This window comes from Mercurialis annua, linkage group LG1-X (assembly GCF_937616625.2).
Source record: "Mercurialis annua linkage group LG1-X, ddMerAnnu1.2, whole genome shotgun sequence".
Taxonomy (NCBI): Eukaryota; Viridiplantae; Streptophyta; class Magnoliopsida; order Malpighiales; family Euphorbiaceae; genus Mercurialis; species Mercurialis annua.
The window spans coordinates 26,710,851-26,720,733 of record NC_065570.1 but is presented as its reverse complement, the minus strand read 5'-3'; the positions used below and the strand labels follow the sequence as shown (position 1 = coordinate 26,720,733).

At 34.5% G+C, this 9,883-nt stretch overlaps 1 long non-coding RNA gene across 1 annotated transcript; it reads left to right on the top strand.

The window, feature by feature from the left end:
- The first annotated feature begins 6,687 nt into the window (after positions 1–6,687).
- On the top strand, positions 6,688–8,539 carry LOC126665298 (uncharacterized). The gene is made up of 2 exons (XR_007637580.2): positions 6,688–6,792; positions 7,450–8,539. It is a non-coding gene; the product is annotated as an uncharacterized LOC126665298 (long non-coding RNA).
- Positions 8,540–9,883: the final 1,344 nt, after the last annotated feature.

Below are 9,883 nucleotides of genomic sequence, written 5' to 3'. Positions count from 1 at the left end.
GAGACGGCAGTAACGGTTACGGTCACAGGCAGTACTGTGATGGCAGTTTCACGGTTACGGTCCAGACACCCGGCTTAGACGGCAGTGATTCAGTTCACGGTCTAAGGCCTATATTGTGTAGGTTGAGACCCATACAATAGTCTGTCTTGTAGGGTTTCATCTGGATCGACTAATTGGTAATATTTTTGATATGTACAAATGTTTTACATATATGCGATTTAAATATTCAATTGTAAATATGTGAACTCACTCAGAAATATTTATATTTCTGACCCTCCCCAATGTTTACCTTTCAGGTAATCAAGTACGAGGTCTGACTTCCACAATAATTCCGGAAGTCAATGTCAGCCATACCTCTAGAGCTGCAAGTAGTTGGGTACGGGAAGTCTGTCTTTCTGTTTACAGTAGTTCAAACTATTTTGATAAACTCTGATTGAACTACTGTATATAATATATGTTTGAAAAGCTGCGTGTTTTCTAAAATGCTATGACCAGTTGTTTGAGAGATACACTGGTTTTATGTATTTAGCATTTTAGTATTGTATTGGAAACAGAGCAGGTGTGTCAACTGAGATTGATGTTTGCGCTCTAGTTTCTTTAAATACAATCAGGGTCTTAAGACCCGGTTTTCAGAAATGTGTTACGTTAAACGAGAGAAAGGTTTTAACGATATTTTCTGAAAACAGATCATATGTGATATATGATCTTGAATTGCGATCGCGTTTTTAATAAAGGTGTTAAAGTGTTTCCGCAACGAGGTTGCAAACCTTTTTATGTTTTAAAACGCGAAAAATTTATAAAGGTTTTTAGGCTTGCTACGGGTTTCGGAGCAACCACTCCCATTCCCTAGCGCCGGTCGCGATCCATGAATTTGGGTCGTGACAAAGTTGGTATCAGAGCAATAGTTCTCGGACTCGAGAATTTAAAAACATTGCTGATACATGGGAATAAAGTATGGGGTAGATGTGATAGGTACTCATAGGAACTACTGCAGCACATAGGATTCGAGTCATGTCTCCTACATATATTCTTATGTTTCATAGGTTCTCAGCCTTCCCTTGTTGGGATATAAGACTGCAATATACGCGTGTGTGCGGTCTAGACAACTCGATAACGATGCTTGAATATCAAGCATGGAAAATAACGTGAAGACACTGTCGAAGTCATTCGATAGTAGTACAAGGAGATGATTGATAGAAGAAGTACGAATTCAGAGAAGTGGAGTAGTTGTGGAGAAATCTTACTGGTTACAGAGTTTAGGGTCGGGAGGAAACTTACAAAAAAAAACCAAATGATATAACCTGTTATGGTTATTCATTTAAATGATTTTAAAAGCATAATTGTGCCTAGACATGAGACGTCATCACCCTATGCACAACTATGCAAATGTTTAAAAAGTAAGTTTTTGAACAAATTGTTTTGAAAATGCGCGCAAATGATTGAAATATTTCAAATAGATTTGTTTTTTTCTTGTAAGTATACCTAGACCAGAACTCTGTAACAAAAGTAAATACTCGAGATCAAGTAGTAAGCGATTCTCGAAGGGGGGCAACATAAGCATATAAGAGTGAGAGTTGGAGAATATAGTTATGGATAAGAACGCATGAAGCGAGTTGTAGTTCAATAAACTACAATATGAATTCGGATAGTAATGCATATCCGAGTTACGACAAGGTAAGGATAAGTATATCCTTAAATAAGATGTCTAGGGCATTGTACCCTACGACACTAGAAATAAGAAAGGAGAGATAGAACCTACTGATCGAGCAGTGATTAAGACGTTAATGATACGTGACTTCTCACTAGCTATTAGTGTAACTTGAGTTTAGGAAGACTCAAGGCAAGTGGAAGATACATGATTCAAGGCTTAGTAAATAGAGATAGTGTATTGATAAAGTAAGTTTCAGATGATGTCTGAAAATCGACAGGGTGTAGTAAAACCCTGATAACTTTTAATTGAACCGTTGGATCGGTTTAATTTTGGAATATGGTGTTCCTAAGATGGTTACCTAGAGATTAACCGTTGCGATCGTCGAACAGAGAGGTAGACGATAGTTGTTTTTGAAAGTAACGATAGGAAACTTGCGTGAATTCTGGCAGTGAGCCAAAAGTGCAAGTGATGAGATTATGAATTATAAAGTTTAATTAACTTAGGATTATCAATGTAAGCTCCATAGATATGTAAATAAATTTGAAAACTGTTGTGAAACAGTGGTTTCAAATTGTGAAAATTCCGATAACCGGGCCTAGTGACTGTGAAGTCTTGGCTGACTGGTGCAGAATATACATGTATAGTACATGTAATTTGAATGTCGGACCAGAAATATGTAAAATATTGCCGACAAAAAGTGGAAAGTATGAAACAAATATTTTATTTTTATATGAAATGTTTTGAAAATGGAGCGAGAAATGTATAGTCAGTTAATTAAATGTAGTAGTGGCTATAGAGCATTGAGGATGACTCTTAGCTGCGAGCAAGGAGGCTATATGTGGATAGTCAAAATGCGATACGTAGTTTTAGTCAGATCAAAGATATAAGATCTGAGAATGTTATGCATCAGAATGAATAAAAGATTCTGAGTAAGTCATAGTTTGAGATAAATAATATGTTAAGAGTAGAGATATCTAGATAGGAGCTCTGCGATAGTGAAAGGAAAAAGACTATAGACCCATGAAGGGACAAAGCTATTAGTAAAGATATATGAGGAGATAAGAAAGTGATATAGAAAGTAACGTCGTATTGAAACGAGTTACGATGAAATGGGCGTACGAATGTAAGATAAATCGCTTATTACTTTAAAAGAGGATGTACGTAGAAAATAAATATAAAGTCTAAGAGCTTATATTAAAGAATTATATGAGCTATAGACGCAGAATAAGAAGAGAAAACATAGGTTGCATTGGTGTGTATCGATATTAAGATTAACATGGAAATGTTTTATTGATACGTGCAACAGTAAATTTGACTTTACCTATCTATGATATAAGTAAAGTCACTAATGTAAACTCAATTGAGTTTGAGATATTGTACACTGACAGTGAAGGTGTCAGTAGTAGATATAATTATAAGTGTGCAAATGAGTGTTGCACGAAGGGAATAGAGAAGTATAATAGAAATACGTCTCACACGTTTGTTAAACGTGGACACAAAATAATTTAAACTAAGGTTTATCGTGAAGATAGCGTAAGTTAGATCCGAGTGATGGATTTTTCAAAACTAAGTATAAGTGGAGTTACAGAACGTAGTATGAGTACTACTAGTTCTGATGTGGACATGGAATGAGCGAACACTTCAGTTGTTCTTATAAGATATATAAGAACAAGGAGTTAAGCTACTCCTATATTATTTCTGAAAGTGGTATTAATGGACAATTGGTCCATGTGAATAATAAAGGAAGGAGAAGCACAATGTGTGCGACCACTGTTATAAATTCTGTGAGAATGTCAGAATCAAGTTAAAATTTCCAAATGTAAGTGACAATTTGGAAACACTAGAAATCTTAGATGATATTTAGTAGATCTGAGAAAGATCAATGAGATTAATAAGTGAAAGTAACCAGCATGGTTAAAGAAATTAGTAATTTCTTGAGTTTCGCAAAGGACTGCGAACACTGCTTGCAAGATTTTTTAAAAATCTTTGCATTAGTTATGGAATTATAACAAGAAAGTGCGAAAGTTGAATAGGCAAATCTACGTGAGATAGGATGTGGAGATTTATAAAGAAATGACTGGCAATAGTGCAAGTGTTAGCACTATTCATAAGATACATAAGACGTATTAAAGAATCAAGTAAAGATATGTTATGATATATAACATAATCGAGTTATAGAAAATGTTCCTCGATGGATGAAAAAGCGCGAGGAAAATTGTCAATTTATGAGTTGGAATTGACAAAGTGATAATCGCACTAAAGGTCGAAAGACTATAGTAGTGTGATACGAAGTGCGAACTATTTATGAGAATAAGAGTTATTGTAATAGGAGTCAAGAGGCACTGCTTGTATTATACAAGAAGTAAGTTGCCTACGAATCAAAAGTCAATGGATGTAGATTTTTAGACAGGAAAAGATGCTTGGTAAGTAAAACCAAAAGATTATGATATAAGAAAAATATCATATAGATCCTACAACCTAACTGTAAAGAGAAAGTTAGTGAGTTGTATATCAGAGTAGCGCAGTGGAAGTGTGGAGGTTTGCAAAAATTATATGCATACAACAATACTGTGCTAGCGACCATTAAGTAAGACATTCAAATTTTGAATAGTCAAGTATTAGACGTAAGGTCTCAAACCTTGGAATTCTATTGGCTCAACCAGAATGAGACCAATATGAAGTGATTAATTCATAGGGAGTCTAAACTAGAAATACTCAATTAGAGTATGTAATGAGTATTGATACGCAAAGAAAAGTTTGAGATTTCAGTATTGTTGATGACATACTGAAACAGGACGATTGATTGTGTGAACCAGACATGTATAGTCTGAGTATCACATAAAATGTTTTGTCTTAGTACCACGAAGAGGTACTATAGGGGTATGAAAGTGTATCTGTAGAATAATATGACAAGGATAATAGTAAAGTCTCCAAAGGACCAGTAAGTCAATTTGGAATGCCAATCACTATATTGATTTTGGCAAATATTTCCAAACTAGAATGGAAATGAGAAGAGATGACAAAGGATTTGTAGTCAAAATACCTAAGTATTAGGAAAGTTTTGACTCAATGTAAATGGTGGTGGACAGTATGATGAAGATCATACGTTTCATACTCTCAAAAACTTTGCAAATAGCAGCAAGTTGATGAGAGTTAAAACGATAAAGGTGAAGTCTACGGGCGACTAAAACTTGTGAAAAGTTTTAGATCAGTAAATAGACAGTAGTGTTGTTTGTTGCCCATAAGTAACAAACTACTTAAAGAGGTAAACCCAGTAGTAAGAATATACACATCCCAAGTGTATAAAAGAATATGGAGTTAGGTTAACCTAACTGATAATGAAAAGATCATAGAATAATGCTAAGAGGCAGCATTATGAGATCAAAGTAATTGATCTCCTTTGTATTAAGAGAAGTAAAAGAAGAGAGGCTATAGAGTACACAAAATGTGTAAATATATACGATGAAATAGTGTGAGAAAACACACTTTACCAATGGATGAAATGCACAAACCCAAAGGAAAAGGAATATGAAAAGAGATAGATCGTGTAAGCTTATACGATTGAACAGTGTCAGGGATTACACTTCGTTGACAGACGAAGAACATTCAGTGAAAGACACTGATCTGATGATGAAACGTAATTGAGAAGTTGAAAGGAATACGATAAAGAATATAACGTAAGTTACAATGAAGTGTGGAGTGTTAACTCCGAGTCATGATGAATCATGACATATAAGAATATTGCATAAACATGCAACCGATGAGCTAGTGTTGTGATAAGTATTTCGTGTATCGTACACGAAGAGTGTAAGGATGGATTTTAGAATCTACCTCTAGTAGAAGTAAGTTTATGCTACATAAGGCATAAGGATCGAGGTAGAAAGATGTTAAGGGTTAATAGAGTTGTTTAATAAGTGGCATTAGATTTTAAATTCGAGGACGAATTTTTATAAGGAGGGGAGAATGTAATACCCCGTAATTTTAAGTAATTAGAATATGCCACGAGGTCAAATTGGAGTAATCAAAATATTAAAAATAATATTTTGAGATTTCGAATATTAAGAAAAATATTCGGAAAGACCAAGTTTAATAGTCAAATAGTAATAATAAGGTTTGACTATTTAAGGTTATTAAATTAAATCACGGAAAGTGACTTAATAAATTCGGAATACGTAAATTAAATTTAAACGTAAATTTAATTTATATGTATCCGTAAAAGAATATCGTAATAATTGGAGTTTAAAATTTAAATCGAGAATTTAAATTTTAATAAAGGGATATGAACGAGATTAATATAATAGAGAATACGACTGGGCGTCGTAGATAAAAATATATTGATAATTAAAATATCAATGTACCACTCTAAATGGAGAGTTTAAGATTTCGGACAAAACCCCGAAATTAAAATGTCGAAATTCGGAAAGCTCGACGAGTTATGGACGAATATAAATTAAGATATATATAAAAATATATAATTAATAATAAAAGAAAAAGAAATTAATAAAAAAAAAAGGCGGTGGAGAGTGGCGGCCAAGTTTGGCAAACATATTGTTTTGATCCTTGAACTTCTTATTTTAATTAGTTTCAGTTATAAACTACTTAAATATTATTAGTTAGTCCAAATTAAAATAAAATAATCTATAAGTCCCGAGCGAATAATTTTGGTGTCAATATTCGCGAAATAATTTGACGAAGCTACCGTCAAATTTTTATGGAATTTGGACATAGTAATTTTAATTAAGTGGGACCGATTTGTACCTAATAAATCTTTGGAGATTTATTAAAAATAAAATATAAGTCTGATGCGAATAAAAATTATATTTTTATTCGTTTTATATTTTATTGGATTTTTAGGTAAAGTTTGACGGAATTTGGAATTAGTCTCCGTTTGGGCTACGGACGACTAATTAAAATCAGAGTTAAAGTGCATGATTGAGCTAGTATCAAATGGTACTTTAGCCAAATCAATTCTCTATATATACAAGTGAGGGGCAGCCTCATTCCATACGTCAAATTCATTTGACGTGCTTGCTTAGCAAGCAGAGGGCGCGCGGGACGGTCGCGCGAATTAAGTTTCGCGATTTCGCGTTCGATTTCTCAATTCCGACTCCGATTTCTTCGAGGATCTGCATGTATTTGAGGTAATAACCGCTAATTTAAATTCGGTTATTTATAAATTGGATTATAATTAATATTATAACGTCGACCGTATCGAATCGATCGAATTCGAATTGGTTTAACGTTTCGATTGCTGAGTTGAATATTGTTGTGTTGTTTGGAGTATTTTTTACGCGTGTAAGCAGGTCGGATTCAGCCCGGGGTGTGTCCCCGTGGCTGTGCACACGCACAGCCAAGCTGTGCGGGCGCACAGCCTTGGCAAAGGCTGTGCGGACGCACAGTCCCCTCTGTGCGGACGCACAACGAGTCAGAGGTCCGGTATTTGGACGTTTTCGTCCTAGTTCGAGTTGTATACTCGATTGTTGATTCAAGGGACTTCTGAAACGTTAGCTGATACGTTTAAAAGGTTAAAAAAACCTAGACGTTTGAGGATAGTTGGTTTATTAAAACAATGTGATGTTTTAATAAAGTCCTACGTTAATCAAAGTGATTAATGTTAAAAGGACTATAAGTCCATACCAAGAGTGGTATTATATATTGAACGAGAAGTTCAATATTGAGATTAGTTTATATGCGATATTTATAGTGTCAGAGTTTGTTTATTGAGTCTATCGTTTATAAGATAGGACTAGAGTTAAAATTCAATGTCTAATGTGTTTTGACAATTGAATTTTAATTAGATCCGACGAGTGGTCGATCTAGTGAGCCAAACACCAACGTGTTTGACTGACAAGCTTGCTTGGAGCTTACGTTTTAAAAAAAAATGGGGACGACAGTACTGTGAGTTTTACTTTGTGGTTTTTACTTTTGAATATTTATATTTAAACTGTTTTTAAATAACAAATCGCAGTAGTATAACTTAACCATGAAAGATCCATTGGAACAAGCTTCCTATTGGTTGTCAATAGGACTGTGTGATCACCAGTAGTGTTTTTCGATACGAGCCTGTGTCTGACATAGAGGTCAGTTAATGTCATTGGGCGTTGGAAGTGCTAGCGACCCTGACTTAACAGTCTGAGACGGCAGTAACGGTTACGGTCACAGGCAGTACTGTGATGGCAGTTTCACGGTTACGGTCCAGACACCCGGCTTAGACGGCAGTGATTCAGTTCACGGTCTAAGGCCTATATTGTGTAGGTTGAGACCCATACAATAGTCTGTCTTGTAGGGTTTCATCTGGATCGACTAATTGGTAATATTTTTGATATGTACAAATGTTTTACATATATGCGATTTAAATATTCAATTGTAAATATGTGAACTCACTCAGAAATATTTATATTTCTGACCCTCCCCAATGTTTACCTTTCAGGTAATCAAGTACGAGGTCTGACTTCCACAATAATTCCGGAAGTCAATGTCAGCCATACCTCTAGAGCTGCAAGTAGTTGGGTACGGGAAGTCTGTCTTTCTGTTTACAGTAGTTCAAACTATTTTGATAAACTCTGATTGAACTACTGTATATAATATATGTTTGAAAAGCTGCGTGTTTTCTAAAATGCTATGACCAGTTGTTTGAGAGATACACTGGTTTTATGTATTTAGCATTTTAGTATTGTATTGGAAACAGAGCAGGTGTGTCAACTGAGATTGATGTTTGCGCTCTAGTTTCTTTAAATACAATCAGGGTCTTAAGACCCGGTTTTCAGAAATGTGTTACGTTAAACGAGAGAAAGGTTTTAACGATATTTTCTGAAAACAGATCATATGTGATATATGATCTTGAATTGCGATCGCGTTTTTAATAAAGGTGTTAAAGTGTTTCCGCAACGAGGTTGCAAACCTTTTTATGTTTTAAAACGCGAAAAATTTATAAAGGTTTTTAGGCTTGCTACGGGTTTCGGAGCAACCACTCCCATTCACTAGCGCCGGTCGCGATCCATGAATTTGGGTCGTGACAGATTTGTTTCGTAACGTTTGTAAACAATTGGCTTACATTGCTAAATAAGTGAATCGTTTGGATTTGTTTCGTAGCGTTTGTAAACGTTTGACTTAAATCGCTAAAAAAGTGAAATGTTTGGATTTGTTTTGTAACGTTTTTAAACGTTTGGCTTTAATTGCTAAAAAGGTGAAACGCTTGGATTTTTTTCGTAACGTTTGTAATCGTTTGGTTTAAATTGCCAAAAAGGTGAGACGCTTGGATTTTTTTCGTATCGTTTGTAAACGTTTGGCTTAAATCGCTAAAAAGGTGAAACGCTTTGATTTGTTTTATAACCTTTGTAAATGTTTTGTTTAAATTACAAAAAAGGTGAAACACTTTGATTTCTTTCGTAACATTTGTAAACGTTTGGCATAAATTGCTAAAAAGGAGAAACGCTTGGATTTGTTTCGTAACGTTTGTAAGCGTTTGGCTTAAATTGCTAAAAGGGGAAACATTCTGATTTGTTTCGTAGTGTTTATAAACGTTGGCTTAAATCACGAAAAAGGGGAAACGTTTGGATTTGTTTCGTACCGTTTGTAAGCGTTTGCCTTATATTGCTAAAAATCTGAAGCGCTTGGTTTTGTTTTCATAACCTTTGTTTCGTTACATTTGTGAACGTTTGGCTTAAATTGCTAAAAAGCTGAAACGCTTGGTTTTTTTCGTAACTTTTGTAAATGTTTGGCTCAAATCGCAAAAAATGTGAAATGTTTGGATTTGTTTTCTAACGTTTGTAAACGTTTGGCTTAAATTGCTGAAAAGGTGAAACGTTTGGATTTGTTTCGTTACGTTTGTCAACGTTTGGCTTAAATTTCTAAAAAGGTGAAACATATGGTTTTTTTCGTAACGTTTGTAAATATTTGGCTTAAATTGCAAAAAATGTGAAACGTTTGGATTTATTTCGTAATGTTTGTAAACATTTGGCTTAAATCGCTAAAAAGGGGAAACGTTTGGATTTGTTTTAATCGCTATAATGGGGAAACATTTGAATTTGTTTCGTATCGTTTGTAAACGTTTTTCTAAAATCCCTAAAAAGGTGAAACGTTTAGTTTTTTTCGCAACGTTTGTAAACGTACTGCTTAAATTGGTAAAAAGGTGAAACGTTTAGATTTGTTTCGTATCGTTTGTAAACGTTTGGCTTAAATTTCTAAAAAGGTTAAAGGCTTGGATTTGTTTCGTAAAGTTTGTAAATGTTT